Source organism: Budorcas taxicolor, chromosome 4, assembly GCF_023091745.1.
Source record: "Budorcas taxicolor isolate Tak-1 chromosome 4, Takin1.1, whole genome shotgun sequence".
In the NCBI taxonomy this organism is placed as follows: Eukaryota; Metazoa; Chordata; class Mammalia; order Artiodactyla; family Bovidae; genus Budorcas; species Budorcas taxicolor.
In genome coordinates this window covers 37,730,756-37,746,117 of record NC_068913.1, presented here as the reverse complement: position 1 = coordinate 37,746,117, position 15,362 = coordinate 37,730,756, and positions in this window count along the sequence as shown.

Here is a 15,362-nt window from a genome sequence, read left to right as displayed (position 1 = left end):
TCTTAGTTTTCTGAATGTTGAGCTTTAAGCCAACTTTTTTCTCTTCTCTTTCACTTTCAAGAGGCTCTTTTAGTTCTTCTTCACCTTCTGCCATAAGGGTCATGTCATTGCATATCTGAGGTTATTGATATTTTTCCTGGCAATCTTGACTGTAGCTTGTGCTTCATCCAGCCTGGCATTTCACATGATGTACTCTACATATAAGTTAAATAAACAGGGTGACAATATACAGCCTTGACGTACTCCTTTCCCGATTTGGAACCAGTCTGTGGTTCCATGCCCACTTCTAACTGTTGCTTCTTGACCTGCATACAGATTTCTCAGGAGGCAGGTCAGGTGGTCTGGTATTCCCATCTCTTGAAGAATTTTCCACAGTTTGTTGTGATCCACACAGTCAAAGGCTTTGGCATAGTCAACAAAGCAGAAGTAGATGTTTTTCTGGAACTCTTGTGCTTTTTCTATGATCCAACGGATATTGGCTATAGTATGTCTCTGGTTCCTCTGCCTTTTCTAAAACCAGCTTGAACATCAGGAAGTTCACGGTTCATGTAGTGTTGAAGCCTGGCTTGGAAGATTCTGAGCATTCCTTTGCTTCATGTGAGATGAGTGTAATTATGCGGTAGTTTGAATATTCTTTGGCATTGCCTTTTTTGGGGATTGGAATGAACTGACCTTTTCCAGTCCTGTGGCTACTGTTGCGGTTTCCAAATTTGCTGGCATATTGAGTGCAGCACTTTCACAGCATCATCTTCCAGGATTTGAAATAGCTCACCTGGAATTCCGTCACCTCCACTAGCTTTGTTCCTAGTGATGCTTCCTAAGGCCCACTTGACTTTGCATTCCAAGATGTCTGGCTCATGGCTATCAGGGTCATGAAGATCTTTTTAGTATAGTTCTCTGTGTATTCTTGCCACCTCTTCTTAATATCTCTGCTTTTGTTAGGTCCATATCATTTCTGTCCTTTATTGAGCCCATCTTTGCATGAAATGTTCCCTTACAATCTAATTTTCTTGAAGAGATCTCTAGTCTTTCCCATTCTATTGTTTTCCTCTGTTTCTTTGCATTGAACATGGAGGAAGGCTTTCTTATCTCTCCTTGCTATTCTTTGGAACTCTTCATTCAGATGGGTATATCTTTCCTTTTCGCCTTTGCCTTTAGCTTCTCTCCTTTTCTCAGCTATTTGTAAGGCCTCCTCAGACTATCATTTTGCAAAAAGGCAATTCTTTAAAAAATAAATAAATAAAAAGGAAAGGAAAGGACCTGTCAAATTTTATCTTTCTCTCCACTAGGTACCACAGTTAGAAATCAGGAAGAAATGACTTTGGTAAGCATTCTCACCTTTTGGTAACTTCTGCTTGTTTCTCAGGATCCAGTCTACTGGCACCAGAGTAACTAGGGTGAGCCAGCACTTCCTATCCTGGTCACCAGAAACCATAGAAGATGAAAAATAACTTTCCCTTCATCCTGTCTAGTGAGTGCCGACAGGCTTTTTTTTCTTGAGGGCACCTCATAAATGGTTCTGTTTATCTCGCTTAGCCTTTCTCCACTGTGGCCACAGGTAGTCAAGATTATCTTTAGTTAATGTTAACCTGCTTGTTCAGCCTTGAAACAAAATGTTACTTATTTGAGGCCTGACACCAGGCCCAGATCAGTTTAAGCCGTATCCACTCACGTTCCAGACCCATCAGATTTCTGAGTCGGAACCAGTCTGTCCCCAAACATGATCCGGCTTCTGAGTTGAAACCAGTCCTACCCTGGAACCAGTCCAGCTTCAGAGTTAAAACTGATTCATCCCTGGGCCCAGCCGGGTTTTTGAGTCAGTCCCTGTTCAAGTCTGGCTAGTTTCTCAACCCAGTTTGGAAAAAGAAGTGCTCAAATAAAGTCTGGAAGCTCTTAACACATGCAGTGACCTTGTGAGATTTAACAGGTACCTAGGGCTGGTTGCTCAGTGCTCTTGGGGCCTGGGGCTGGGCCTGGGCTGGGTAGGGGAGGCAGGAGCCTCCTTCAGTTCCCACTTCAGATACCAGGGCTGTTAAAAGATAAACTGAGGTATATTAAAAAGTTGTAAGTATTTATTTGTACAAAAATGGATTCCAGTTGGACAGTATCCAGTCTGGCAGAAAGTAAACAGTTCTGAGGACCTGTACAAAAGGAAAGGCTTGGCGGAAGGGAAAGGGAGCAAGAAAGTTATGTTAGGCAAAAATAGCAGTTGGTTATTGGAAGTTAACTTTCGTTGAGGGAGCTGCATGGATTAGGCAGATTATTTAATTAATGCTGATCAGGGTGATTCCTAGTTAACTGGTTTAAGATTCCTTATTGCTAAAGCTGAAACTAATAAAGTTTCAGTGTGTGTGATGTGGCGCTTAGTACAGGAACTTCATTTGGGACCTGTTGTCTTGTTTTTAGCAGACAGACAAGCTGAGACATTCAGGAAAAATTTTTGGATATTTGGTGACATTGAAGGAATATCAGTATTTTTATTTTGGGTATGGCAACGGTACTGTGATTTTATTTTGGAAAAGTAAGAGTCCGTCTTTTCAGATATTTATTGGAATTCATACAAACGATATTATGTCTGGAATTTAATAATATAATGAACAGGAATTAATAGGTAGGGATTGATTTGACATGGTCTTGGTCACGAGTTAATAATTGTGTGATAAAATGTGTGATGGGTAAGTGAAAGTTTATTATACTGTCTTACCTGTTTGCATCTGCCTACAATGTGGGAGACCGGGGTTCAATCCCTGGGTCGAGAAGGAAATGGCAACCCACTCCAGTATTCTTGCCTGGAAAATCCCATGGACGGAGGAGCCTGGTAGGCTACAGTCTATGGGGTCGCAAAGAGTTGGACACGACTGAGCAAGTTTCTTTCTTTACCTATTTTAACCTGCTTTTGAAATTTTCTAAAATGAAAAGTTAATTTTAAAATGATTGTTGAAAGGAATATCAACATTGAACGAACTTCAGTTGAATGTAACTTACTCGAATTAGAATCGATTGATATATAAATAAACATTACAGAAATAATTTGGAAGAAACATTCAACTCTCTGACAGAAATGAAGAAAAACAAATACAAAGGAAATCTTACTTGTTATAGTTAGCCTGAACTGATTTACCTCTAATTCAAATTTGTTTATTCCTAAATAAATGTTATTTAATTTGAACAATAGCTTATTGACTGAATGTTCCTAAACTTTCCCTCAACTTAGCAAAAACAGTTCTTATTTAGATATATTTTTAGTAATCTTAACTATCAACAGGGTAGAATGCATTTTTTTCAATTAATAAGGAAGTGTTACAATCCTCGTGATTACTTTCAGAATTAAAATTTTCAAAATATATACTAAATGGAAAAATTTACATGTTGATGAAAACAATGCATCTTTTATGTTCTAAAATTTATGGCGGGTTTTGTGTTTGTGTATTTTGAAGGGTGTAGCTTAATTATAAATGATATGTACATTATATGGCAGTTTTATATCTCAGTCTCTAGAATGGTAAAAACATTAATTTTGTCCAAATATAACATATGTAATTAAAAACATTTATTTATTTTATAAATTTTCAAAATGGTTACAGTAGACATCTGTTGCTTCAGGCTAACATGAAAGCATAATATTGTGGTTACAAATAGTATCTATATGCTTCTCTATAACTAAACATAAAATGTTTAATTTTAATTATTACTTTTAAAGTTATGATTTTCTTTTTGATAAAAAGTGGACCAGTTCACTGCTTTCATTTGGTAAGTAGAAAGCTGGTAATATATATACATATATATATGGCTGATATTTGCTTTTCTACAAAATAACCTTATATTTCAGTTGAAGGGTTCAAAGTAACCAAAGGGTAGCTTTAGAGAATACACAGTTGTTATCTTTGAAAAATATGCCTTACCCTAGGAAATGTGTCACCTAGATGGCATTTCCAAGTAGGGGGAACCAGTAATTTCTCTTGCATTGAGACATAGAATCCCCCAATTTTTCTTTGAAAGAATGTAGAAGGCATTTAAGTACATAGATTAAAAGTTGATACATTATTTGGTACCACTTTGAAACAAATATATTCCTATAAACATTGGTCTTACTACTAATATGGCTTAGTATAAGCTTCCCATTTATATACATGGATTCTATATCTTTCTACTCCTGTTGACAAATTTTCTAATTATTTCACATAAAGGCCTTAACTTGTCTTAGTTAATTTAAAAATGTCTTAAATAAGCAAGTATTTCATATTAGATAGTAGATTTCTAAACATTAATATTTAGCTGTGTATTTTTTTTATTTATTTATTTTTAATCTTAAAATCTTTAATTCTTACATGTGTTCCCAAACATGAACCCCCCTCCCACCTCCCTCCCCATAACATCTCTGTGGGTCATCCCCATGCACCAGCCCCAGGCATGCTGTATCCTGCGTCAGACATCAATGAGTTCAGTGTTATCAAATTATCTTCTTATCAAATTATCAAATTAGCTTAAATTATCTTGAGGAATTTGCAATTACCAGAAGAGTGAATTTTCACTGCCTTACTTACTGTATTGTACTTAAATCACTGATAATTCTTATTTGCATTCTGTACCTTCTAAACATTTACCTAAAAATAACATCTATCACTTATCTGCATATAATATTCTATATGTAAACTATTAAAAACAAGAACTTAGAAATATGTCCCTCTCCCCTTGGGTTTCCACTTCGATACAAACAAACAAAAAAAGACTCAGAGTTCATACACAAGAAAAGTATTTATTGACTACTCATGTGCCAGACATAATTAAGATTTTTGTTATAAAAAAATGGTGAACTGGATTGTTCTCAAGGAGCATAATCTCTGCTTAGCAAATAACAGACAAGTAAATATATTGTTAAGATCAGTTATAAGTAATTCCGAGAAATCAGAAATCAAAGTCATAGAAGTAAAGTTCATGTGCATCTTTGTGGAAGTTAATAAATAACCAGCCTGAGACTTAGATGATTAGCGGTAATTAATACCCATCAAGTGTGTGTGTGCTAAGGGAGGCCTGGGGACATGGGTTTAGTTCGAACAGAGAGGTAGAGATGAAAGAAAAGAAAAGGCTGAGTGAAAAAGGCATACACACGAGAACTTTTGGGTTCAGGGAAACACAAATTGTACCTTAGATTCTAAAACATGAAGTTCAAGAGGGAAAGCATAGCATACCTGCAATGGAGGTGAAGAAAGCGTCTACAGCAGCATCTTGATTTTAGGTCTCTTCAAGAAAATAACGAATTACTGAGTGGTTTTAAGGGAATGAGGTCATTTAGCTTGCATTGTTTATTTGTTAAAACCCAAACTCAATCCAACTCTGTGAGGTTTTTTTTTTTTTTAAGAATGCGCTGTAATTATAAGAGTAAAAATTGGACTACAGCCAGTGTAACAGAAAATTTAAGGGTTTCAAGTCTTTCTAACACATCCACACTCAGCTTAAAACCCTGTGATGTTGACTGCAAAACACAGTGAGAAATGGGAAACTTGAGGCAAATAATCCAGTGTGCTGGGAACTTTGTTAATACAATACCTCAGAAAGGACTAAATTACAGGAATAATCACTTAACTCACAAGTCAGTAAGGGTCTTTGAAGGAACCATATCCCTTATTCTTTACCTCTTTTTTCAGCATGAGCTTCCCACCTATATCCACGGTTAATTTCATCTTCGTTCCTAATTTCACCTGTTCACAGTGTAGCATTTTTATGCCCTCTTCTTACTCCATCCCATCAACAAACATTTTTCCCTGTGTTATGAATAACAAAATGCATGTGCTCACATGCATGCATACACACACATACAAACGAATAAAATCCGACAACACTGTTTCTTTTCACTTAATGCCAAATTTCTCATAGTGATGCCTTATACTTAATCTCTTACAGACTGACTTTAACTGCCATTATTAAATGGCAGAGGACATAAAGGAAAACAATTTTGTAGGTGTATTCCTCCTCTACCTGTCTGTCACAGTGATCCTCATATTTGCACACTTGAAATCAGCTAGAACTTTTTCATTGACCTCATTTAATCTATCACATATGGAATATATCTTTAGAGCTAGTCTTTTATGATAGACTCTCACAGCTGTTGTCAGGAACTCGTCAAGGTCACCCCTCTAATTTGCTAGGCTGTCAAAGAGAAATAGTTGGTTGAGTATAGTTGGTTCCAGAAGAAAGGAATTTTCTAAGTGATTTCCTATTAGAGATCAGTGGAGCTACTTCTGGCATTTTAGTCAGAATTTTCAGTGATAGAATCAATGGCTGGATAGATTATCACTGAAATATCTTTTTTAAGAAATAATTGAGTGTGATTGTATAGCACTTCTCTCTGGATCATAAAAGTGTGTGTGTGTGTGTGTGTGTGTGTGTGTGTGTGATGTGCACGCACGCATGTAATCTCTAATCACATTAAACATTCTTCCTTACTTTTGCTCCTCATCACTCTCATAGCTTCTGAATTCTCTGGAGGATTTTTGTCTTTGAAGTAGGTCAATCCCCTTATATCATTATGTTTTTTTATTGTTTAAATAAGATTTTCTTAGAGAGTAGAAGGAAGCTTTTGGAGCTATGATGATAAGATTTTACCAGCTCCCCAAACTTCCTAAATCTTGCCTCGCAAATCATCCAAACTTCCCTAGGAAATAGGAGTGCAGAGAATGTTCCAAATCAAGGTACTTACTCATTAACATAAGAATAGCATCTCACATTCTGCAATACAATGTTCTCTGTCAAGGGATGAATTGTTGTAGCATTTGTTTTGGTTTAAGCTTACTCCTTGGAAGAAAAGTTATGGCCAACCTAGATAGCATATTCAAAAGCAGAGACATTACTTTGCCGACTAAGGTCTGTCTTGTCAAGGCTATGGTTTTTCCAGTGCTGAATGCTGAAGAATTGATGCCTTTGAAGTGTGGTGTTGGAGAAGACTCTTGAGAGTCCCTTGGACTGCAAGGAGATCCAACCAGTCCATTCTGAAGGAGATCAGTCCTGGGATTTCTTTGGAAGGAATGATGCAAAAGCTGAAATTTCAGTACTTTGGCCACCTCATGCGAAGAGTTGACTCGTTGGAAAAGACTCTGATGCTGGGAGGGATTGGGGGCAGGAGGAGAAGGGGGTGACAGAGGATGAGATGGCTGGATGGCATCACTGACTGGATGGATGTGAGTCTGAGTGAACTCTGGGAGTTGGTGATGGACAGGGAAGCCTGGCGTGCTGCAATTCATGGGGTCGCAAAGAGTTGGACGTGACTGAACAACTGAACTGAAACTGAACTGAACTGAAGGTTTAAGCAGAGACTCCAACACTACCCTCCTTCCCCCTCAAACATCACCAAACCCAAATCTCATATCAAGAGATTAACTGAAAAGATTAAATTTGCTTTTGAAAAAATAAATAAATAAATTTGCTTTTGTAACAGAAGATGTTCTTAGCCTTGTGCTACTACTATTGTTGACCTTTCCCAAGTCTGTGTTTTATGAGAGTCAGTAAGAACACATGACCTCTGCCATATAGCCTCCTTCCTAAATGTTGCTGATTATAATTTCTGATAAAGCAACCTCCAATGTGGTTGTTTTATCAGAAATGGTACTGAAATCTCTAGGTGAAAACTAGGAACAGGCATGTATGACGAGGGATGATTCTGTCCTAAATTACTTTCCCCAGTAGTATTCTAAGGATAATTTTAATTTCAATGGCTTGGAAGAAGTGACAAATATGGGCAGAAGCCTTGGCACTAGGTCCTGCTTTACTTGCTTACAGCAGAGAGTGGGCAGTATACAGGTGTTAGCTTTGAGCCATAGTAAGAATGGTCCTTAGAGAAGAGCCATCACTATAATCAACCAATTTACCAACTCCTATTTGACTGAAGAATGATAGGGAAGAGTGTAAAGAATGAAGTAGTGTCGTCTCCTACCTCTAGATATTTCACGTGCTGTGTGTTATATGATACAGAACATATACTCAGGTTGATGATGAAATTGCTATATTTGAGATTAAGTAATATTAAATATTAGCATTTTCATGTGATTCAATTTCAAGTGATCACAGGTGGGTTCTATTTATAGGAATGCTTAATGGAATGTGAGAATGAGTGTGAAACTCTCCAGAGAGACTCCAGCTGGTGGGGTATATAACCACCCAGTGTACCTAGAAACCAGGAATTTTTCCTGTAATCTTGATAGAAACCAGAGAGTGGTGTGCTGGCTATGTATTTTATAGAATTTTAAGGTTATTTTGATGGAAGGACATAATACAGTGACACTGGGATAGATAAAAGACAGGACTCTTTGGTATTTGCAGCTCAAACAGAGAAGGCTATAGTTGTGGGCTCACAAAGCGGGTTGCACTGAGGACCGATAGCAACAAGCTGGAGCTGTGGGGGCTAGTTTAAGGATGGCAAGTAAGGTAGAATTAACTAGGTTTTGTGGAATCTCTGCAGCTTGGCCAGTTTGAATAATTTTGCACATTCAAGAGGGTTGTCTCCAGTCTCTGGTACCTGTACCTGAGGTGGCCCTAAGTGTAAGAGCCAGAAAGGGAAAGGTCTGCTGTAGTCTAATTAACTGTCAGGAAAGGAAAAGGGACTCTAGCCAGGGCTTTAAAATTGAGTCAAGACAGCATTCAAACAAAAACAAATTGTCTTGTTCTATGGAAGCAGGCAAACACTTAGGAAGAGCTAAGTTTCATACACAAGGTTCAATTTTGCCAAAATACAACATGCTGTTGGAAAGTAAAGGTGCAGCACCCATCAAAACAAGTTAAGGGTAGAGATAAGTGAAGCCTTGTTGGAAAAGTTAATTCTGTTCTTGAGTCATGAAACATGAGAAATTGTTTGGATAGGAAAGAAAGTAGTGGGTGGGGAAACAGCAAACAGCAGTCCTGTCAAAGAGAACAGTATGAATTTAGACAAATAGCTGGAAAGAACAATTTGGTATTTGAGTATTTTTATTACAAAAAGTCAGATTCCAGTGGGATACATTTGAAACGCAACAACAGTATGCTGCTGCTGCTGCTGCTGCTAAGTCGCTTCAGTCGTGTCCAACTCTGTGCGACCCCATAGATGGCAGCCCACCAGGCTCCCCCGTCCCTGGGATTCCCCAGGCAAGAACACTGGAGTGGGTTGCCATTTCCTTCTCCAATGCATGAAAGGGAAAAGTAAAAGTGAAGTCACTCAGTCGTGTCCGACTCTTAGCAACCCCATGGACTGCAGCCTACCAGGCTCCGCCGTCCATGAGATTTTCCAGGCAAGAGTACTGGAGTGGGGTGCCATCGCCTTCTCCAACTACAGCCTATACCTTCTTAATTCCCCTCCACTCCACAGTTCTTCCACAGAGGTTTGACTGGCTAAATTTCTGTAACTTTGGATAAAGCAATGAGGGTTGCTTTGGATTTTTTTTTTTTAAAGAAATTCAGCCTTATATCATTTTTAAAAATTTTTTTAAAATTATTTTTTTTTCTGCTCCATCTTCATGGCATGTGGGATCTTAGTAGCCCCATCAGGAGTTGAACTTGGGCTCCCTGCATTGGAAGCAAAGAATCTTAACCACTGGACTGCCAGGAAAATCCCTTCTTCGGCATTTTCTAGTGAGCTGCAGGCACCTACCTATTGAGTTTAAATAGGGCAATGGCTATAGCATTAAAAAATTCCATAAGGATGATGAAAATCAGGAAAACATCTTTTTTGGTAGATTTTTAAGACTTATAAGCCATGCTTGATTGAGGATTAACAGTTGGTCCACCATCATTTATTCATCCTATGCATAGTTAACATATTTTCCCACTTACCTCCATTTTTCAAGGCCAATATAATAATAGTAGCAAGCACCAATATAACAATAATAGCAATAGCGTGTACCCCTGTGAAGTGTTTACTCTGAGCCAAGCTTGAGGCTGTTTTATAATCCTTATCTCTTGTTCTAATAAAATAACCACTGCCCCACCCCCTACATCTAAGTCAATATATTCTTTAAATACATCACTTAAAATTGGCATAACTCATACTAGGTATATTACCTGAGTGTTTCTTATCTATTTATTTTACTTTACAATACTGTATTGGTTTTGCCATACATCACATGAATGCGCCATGGGTGTACACGTGTTCCTAACCCTAACCCCCTTCCCACCTCCCTCCCCATACCGTCTCTCTGGGTCATTCCAGTGTGAGGCTGGGCCCTGCGTTCCCTTAGATTTTAGCACTAAAAGTCCAGTTTTTTTCCTTCAGAACTTCATTTAGGGTTAGATTGTATTGCAGTCTGAAATCTCCGATAAAGTTTAATGGAGTAATGTAGCCAGGTTTAGACTTAAAGGTAAATCTTTTTATAAAAAGCTTAACTGTAGTGGGTCAGCCTCAATGACCAACTACTGCCCATTATCCAGAAAGATAAAGTACACCTCTCCCACTTCTTTTTTTCATTTTTTTAAAGATTGAAGTATAGTTAATTTGCAATGTTGTATCAATCTCTGTTGTATAGCAAAATGACTCAGTTATATGCATGTATGCATTCCTTTTTTATATTACTTTCCATTGTGGTCTATCACAGGATATTGAATATAGTTCCTTGTGCCACATGCATTAGGACCTTGCTGTTTATCCATTCTAAATGGAATAGTTTGCATTTACCAACACAAAACCCCGAGTCCATCTGTCTATCCCCACTCCTGCCTTGGCAACCACAAGTCTGTTCTCTATGTCTGTGAAGATTTCTGTTTTGTTGATAATTTATTTGTGCCATATTTTATATTCTACATATGTGTGATATCATACGGTATTTATTTGTTTCTTTCTGACATCACTTGGTATGATAATCTCCAGTTACATCCATGTCGCTGCAAATTGCAGTATTTCATTCTTTTTTATGGCTGAGTAGTATTCCACAGTATATGTTTTCCACATCTTTTCCCATTCATCTATTTATGGGCTTTCAGGTTGTTTCCATGTTTGGACTATGTGAATAGTTGCTGCCATGAACATAGGGTGCATGTATCTTTTTGAATTATAGTTTTGTCCAGTAATTTCCCAAGAGTAGGATTGCTGGACCATGCAGTTATTCAACTTCTAGTTTTCTGAGGAATCTCCATACTCTTTTCTATAGTAGCTGCACCCTTTCTGACTTCTTTTATGGCCTACCTTAAATGCCAGGGCTTCCCTTACAATCCTATCTAAAATAGCACCTTCCCTTTCTCCCCAACCATCTTCCACTCTTTACTGTCTTATCCTGCTTTATTTTTGTTTTAGAGTGCCTTCATTACTTGACATATTTTATAATTACTTTTTTATTGTCTAACTTCCCTCTCAAGAGTGTTCCCAGGCTTAGAATGGTGGTATTATGCCATCACTGCTCAAGTGAATGTGTATTGAATATATCAATCAAAATCATATATTAGTTATTTGTAAAAAATATTGTTTTTAAGTATATACAAAAACTGCTAATATACAAAACTTGAAGAAAATTTTAATAAACTACCAGTTTTAGAACATTTTCTGTATTTCATTAAGGAAACAGTTTATAATAAAATTATTTTTTATAACATGATTTTTCTTTTAATTGCTAAATAGCTTAGTAAAACTATTTCTGGTCATCTGACCTTCTTAATTGTGAAAATTATGGAAAGAGCCTTAAATGCCTTTAATAAATTGTCTGAATGGTCTCCCCATTCAGTAGATGGCATAAATGAAATACACTGATAAGCAGAAATCTCTTTTTGAACTCAGCAATTATTGTCTATAAATTAATTTTTTCTATAGCAGTTGATACAAAATTCTAGAATGATAACAACTACCTATAATGCAACTCCCAAACTTCATTTAATTGAATTTATCTCACTTGAGACACCGTGAAGGAAATTGAGTAATCAAGACTTTTAGGTTGCATTCTGCTTTGACAATATCAGATCTCCCAAACCAAAAAGTTAGGTATATGTCAACCAAGCTTGCCTTTGTGAAAAATACTGATTTTTGAAACAGACTCGCAGATACATAAAATAAAAATAATTGTAAATATCCAAGGAAGTATGTTTTCTAACTGAGAAATCTTGATAAATTCCTAGATCATGGCATTATAGACTATATTATAGACTCAAAATGTTTCTGTGGTATATCCTTTTCCCCTTATTAAAAAAAATTGAATGTTATGCATACAGGAGGATTTTTTTTTTAAGTCTGTATGGATGTTAAGACTGGTTACTGGTGGGAAAAGGGAAGGGAGGAGGAGCAAGACAGGGGTAGGGAATTAGGATATACAAACTACTGTGTATAAGATAATTTGTTTAATCTTTGACTAAATGTAAAAAGAAAAAGTTATTCTTAATCAATCCCTTAATTGCTAAACAGAAGTACCTTATAAATGTCACTGAGTATTTTTGTTAGATATGTAGTAACAGTTTAAATGTTATATAAGGCTCTAATAATCTAATGTTACCTCACTAATCATTATTCTACAAAATTATCTCACTAATCATTATTCTACAAAATCATTATTCTACAAAATCATTATTCAGTAAAAATAAAGTTTACACTAATATAAATGTGCAGTATAATTTTAATGTGAAGAAACTATTGTGTGTTGGCTCTGTAAATCTAGCTTTCAGCTCTTTGGACATTTAGTGCATGGAAGGGCAAGAAAGCTTTACCCAGAAGCATGAAATCGGACAGAAAGAATTTCACTTGAAAAGATGAACTCTAAATTCAAGTCATTAAATATAAGGCCAGAGATAACATTGAATGAAGATAGAATTACTTACAAGAAAAACCCGACAGCAAGTGCATTAAAAAATTAACTTTGCTAAAATTAAAAAAAAAATAGTGCCAAATTAATTTTGTCAAAAATGTATATGGAGGGAAAAAAGTTTTGGCAATAGCCATCTAACATTATGCAAGAAAGAGACTGCCTTGAACTAAAAATGTAACTCTCATTATGGAGTGAAAAAGCAAAATCTATTGAGAAAATGGATATATCTGTCTAATTTAACCTGTGGGCATTAAATATTCAAATCATATAACTATCCCTCCACCATATTGCCACCACCCAGACTCCAGTTCTGATCCTGTTGTCAATTGGTTATCTTCTGATAATGGTCTCCTCATGTAGCTTGTGTGAAGGAAATGTGCTATGACAGCTGTATTTCTATCGTAAGAAAATAAATTGGCATTGTAGCTTATATATGTCACTTTTGATTTTAATCAACATGAGTCAGCCTTTTCAAGTTTAATCAACTTGATACAGTGAACTGTACCAAGAATTTGTCCTTCTAATGCAGAAGACCAACTCACTATGTCCTACACTATTATTCAATAAGTCTTGTAAATTCCCCTTAGCATGCAGTGTCTTTCTTAACAAGTTAGAGATCTCTCTTGCATCAAGATCAAATCTACAAATCCTTTGATACTATATAAAAATAATTGTAAACTTCAAAGGAAGCATGTTTTCTAACTGAAAAATCTTGATTAATTTCTAGATGACTACTTTATAGACTATACTGTATGCTCAAAATGTTTCTGTAGTTGATCTTTTTTTCCCTTCTCTTATTTAAAAATTAAAAGTTGTGCATGCAGGGGGATTTTTTTAAAGTCTGTATATATATTAAGATATTTATACATTTTTCTAATTCCTTCTTAACAGAACTCTGTTATTCTAAGGTATCTCTTGGGCATTCCATATCTATTATTTCTTTCAAGATTTTTCTTTAAGCACCTGTATCCCAGGAGGACACACACAAGGCCTTACATAATAGTCTCTGAATAACCCTTGAATTAGTTCTTAATCAAAAGCAGGAATCTTTCATGTAAAGGGTCAATTATGTTAAATAAAGACTGAATTTTATAGTGTCTTGACTCTAGCTAGTCATAGTACACATGGTAATGTCTAGTTCTGCTCTTCACTAGTAATTTAAAATCCTTCAATCAAGAGCTAGCAAGATAAATGTTTAAATAAGCCTTTAATGCATTTAAGTTAGTGTCTCTGGATTCATGAATCCTATTCCTACTCCACCTCCAACTAATCCAGTAATTAAATACATAATGAAAAAAAAAACTAATAATGAAATCAACAGCTTACACATTTGGAGTGATGTAAGTCATCATTTCATGGGAAATAGATGGGGAAACAGTGGAAACAGTGTCAGACTTTATTTTTTTGGGCTCCAAAATCTCTGCAGATGGTGATTGCAGCCATGAAATTAAAAAATGCCTACTCCTTGGAAGAAAAATTATGACCAACCTAGATAACATATTGAAAAGCAGAGACATTACTTTGCCAACAAAAGTCCGTCTAGTCAAGGCTATGGTTTTTCCAGTGGTTATGTATGGATGTGAGAGTTGGACTGTGAAGAAAGCTGAGTGCAAAAGAATTGATGCTTTTGAACTGTGGTGTTGGAGAAGACTCTTGAGAGTCCCTTGGACTGCAAGGAGATCCAACCAGTCCATTCTGAAGGAGATCAGCCCTGGGATTTCTTTGGAAGGAATGATGCTAAAGCTGAAACTCCAGTACTTTGGCCACCTCATGCAAAGCGTTGACTCATTGGAAAAGACTCTGATGCTGGGAGGGATTGGGGGCAGGAGGAGAAGGGGACAACAGAGGATGAGATGGCTGGATGGCATCACTGACTCGATGGATGTGAGTCTGAGTGAACTCCGGGAGTTGGTGAGGGACAGGGAGGCCTGGCATGCTGCGATTCATGGGGTCGCAAAGAGTCAGACACAACTGAGCTACTGAACTGAACTGAACTGAACTGAAGTCATGTGTTTATATATTTATTCTACACGTACTATGTTTGACTGATGAACATTGATAAATCAGAGTGCAAACTGGTAACAGGTAAAATATATTCACATAGAACAACAAGGCACATAGAAGTATTTGCCCACAGAGAATAGTATGATTTAAATTCAACTGAAACAATATTTAATTAAATATTTATTTCATGCCAAAAATATGCTCTTTTTGTACAGGTCTTCTGTGTATATTTTCCACCTCTTTTTAATATCTTCTGCTTCTGTTCAGTTCAGTTCAGTCCATACAATTTCTGTCCTTTATTGAGCCCATCTTTGCATGAAATGTTCCCTTGGTGTCTCTAATTTTCTTGAAGAGATCTCTAGTCTTTCTCATTCTGTTGTTTTCCTCTATTTATTTGCAGTGATTGCTGAGGAAGGCTTTCTTATCTCTCCTTGCTATTCTTTGGAACTCTGCATTCAAATGGATATATCTTTCTTTTCTCCTTTGCTTTCGGCTTCTCTTCTTTTCACAGCTATTTGTAAGGCCTCCTCAGACAGCCATTTAGCTTTTTTGCATTTGTTTTTCTTGGGGATGGTCTTGCTCCCTATCTCCTGTACAGTGTGGCAAGAATACACAGAG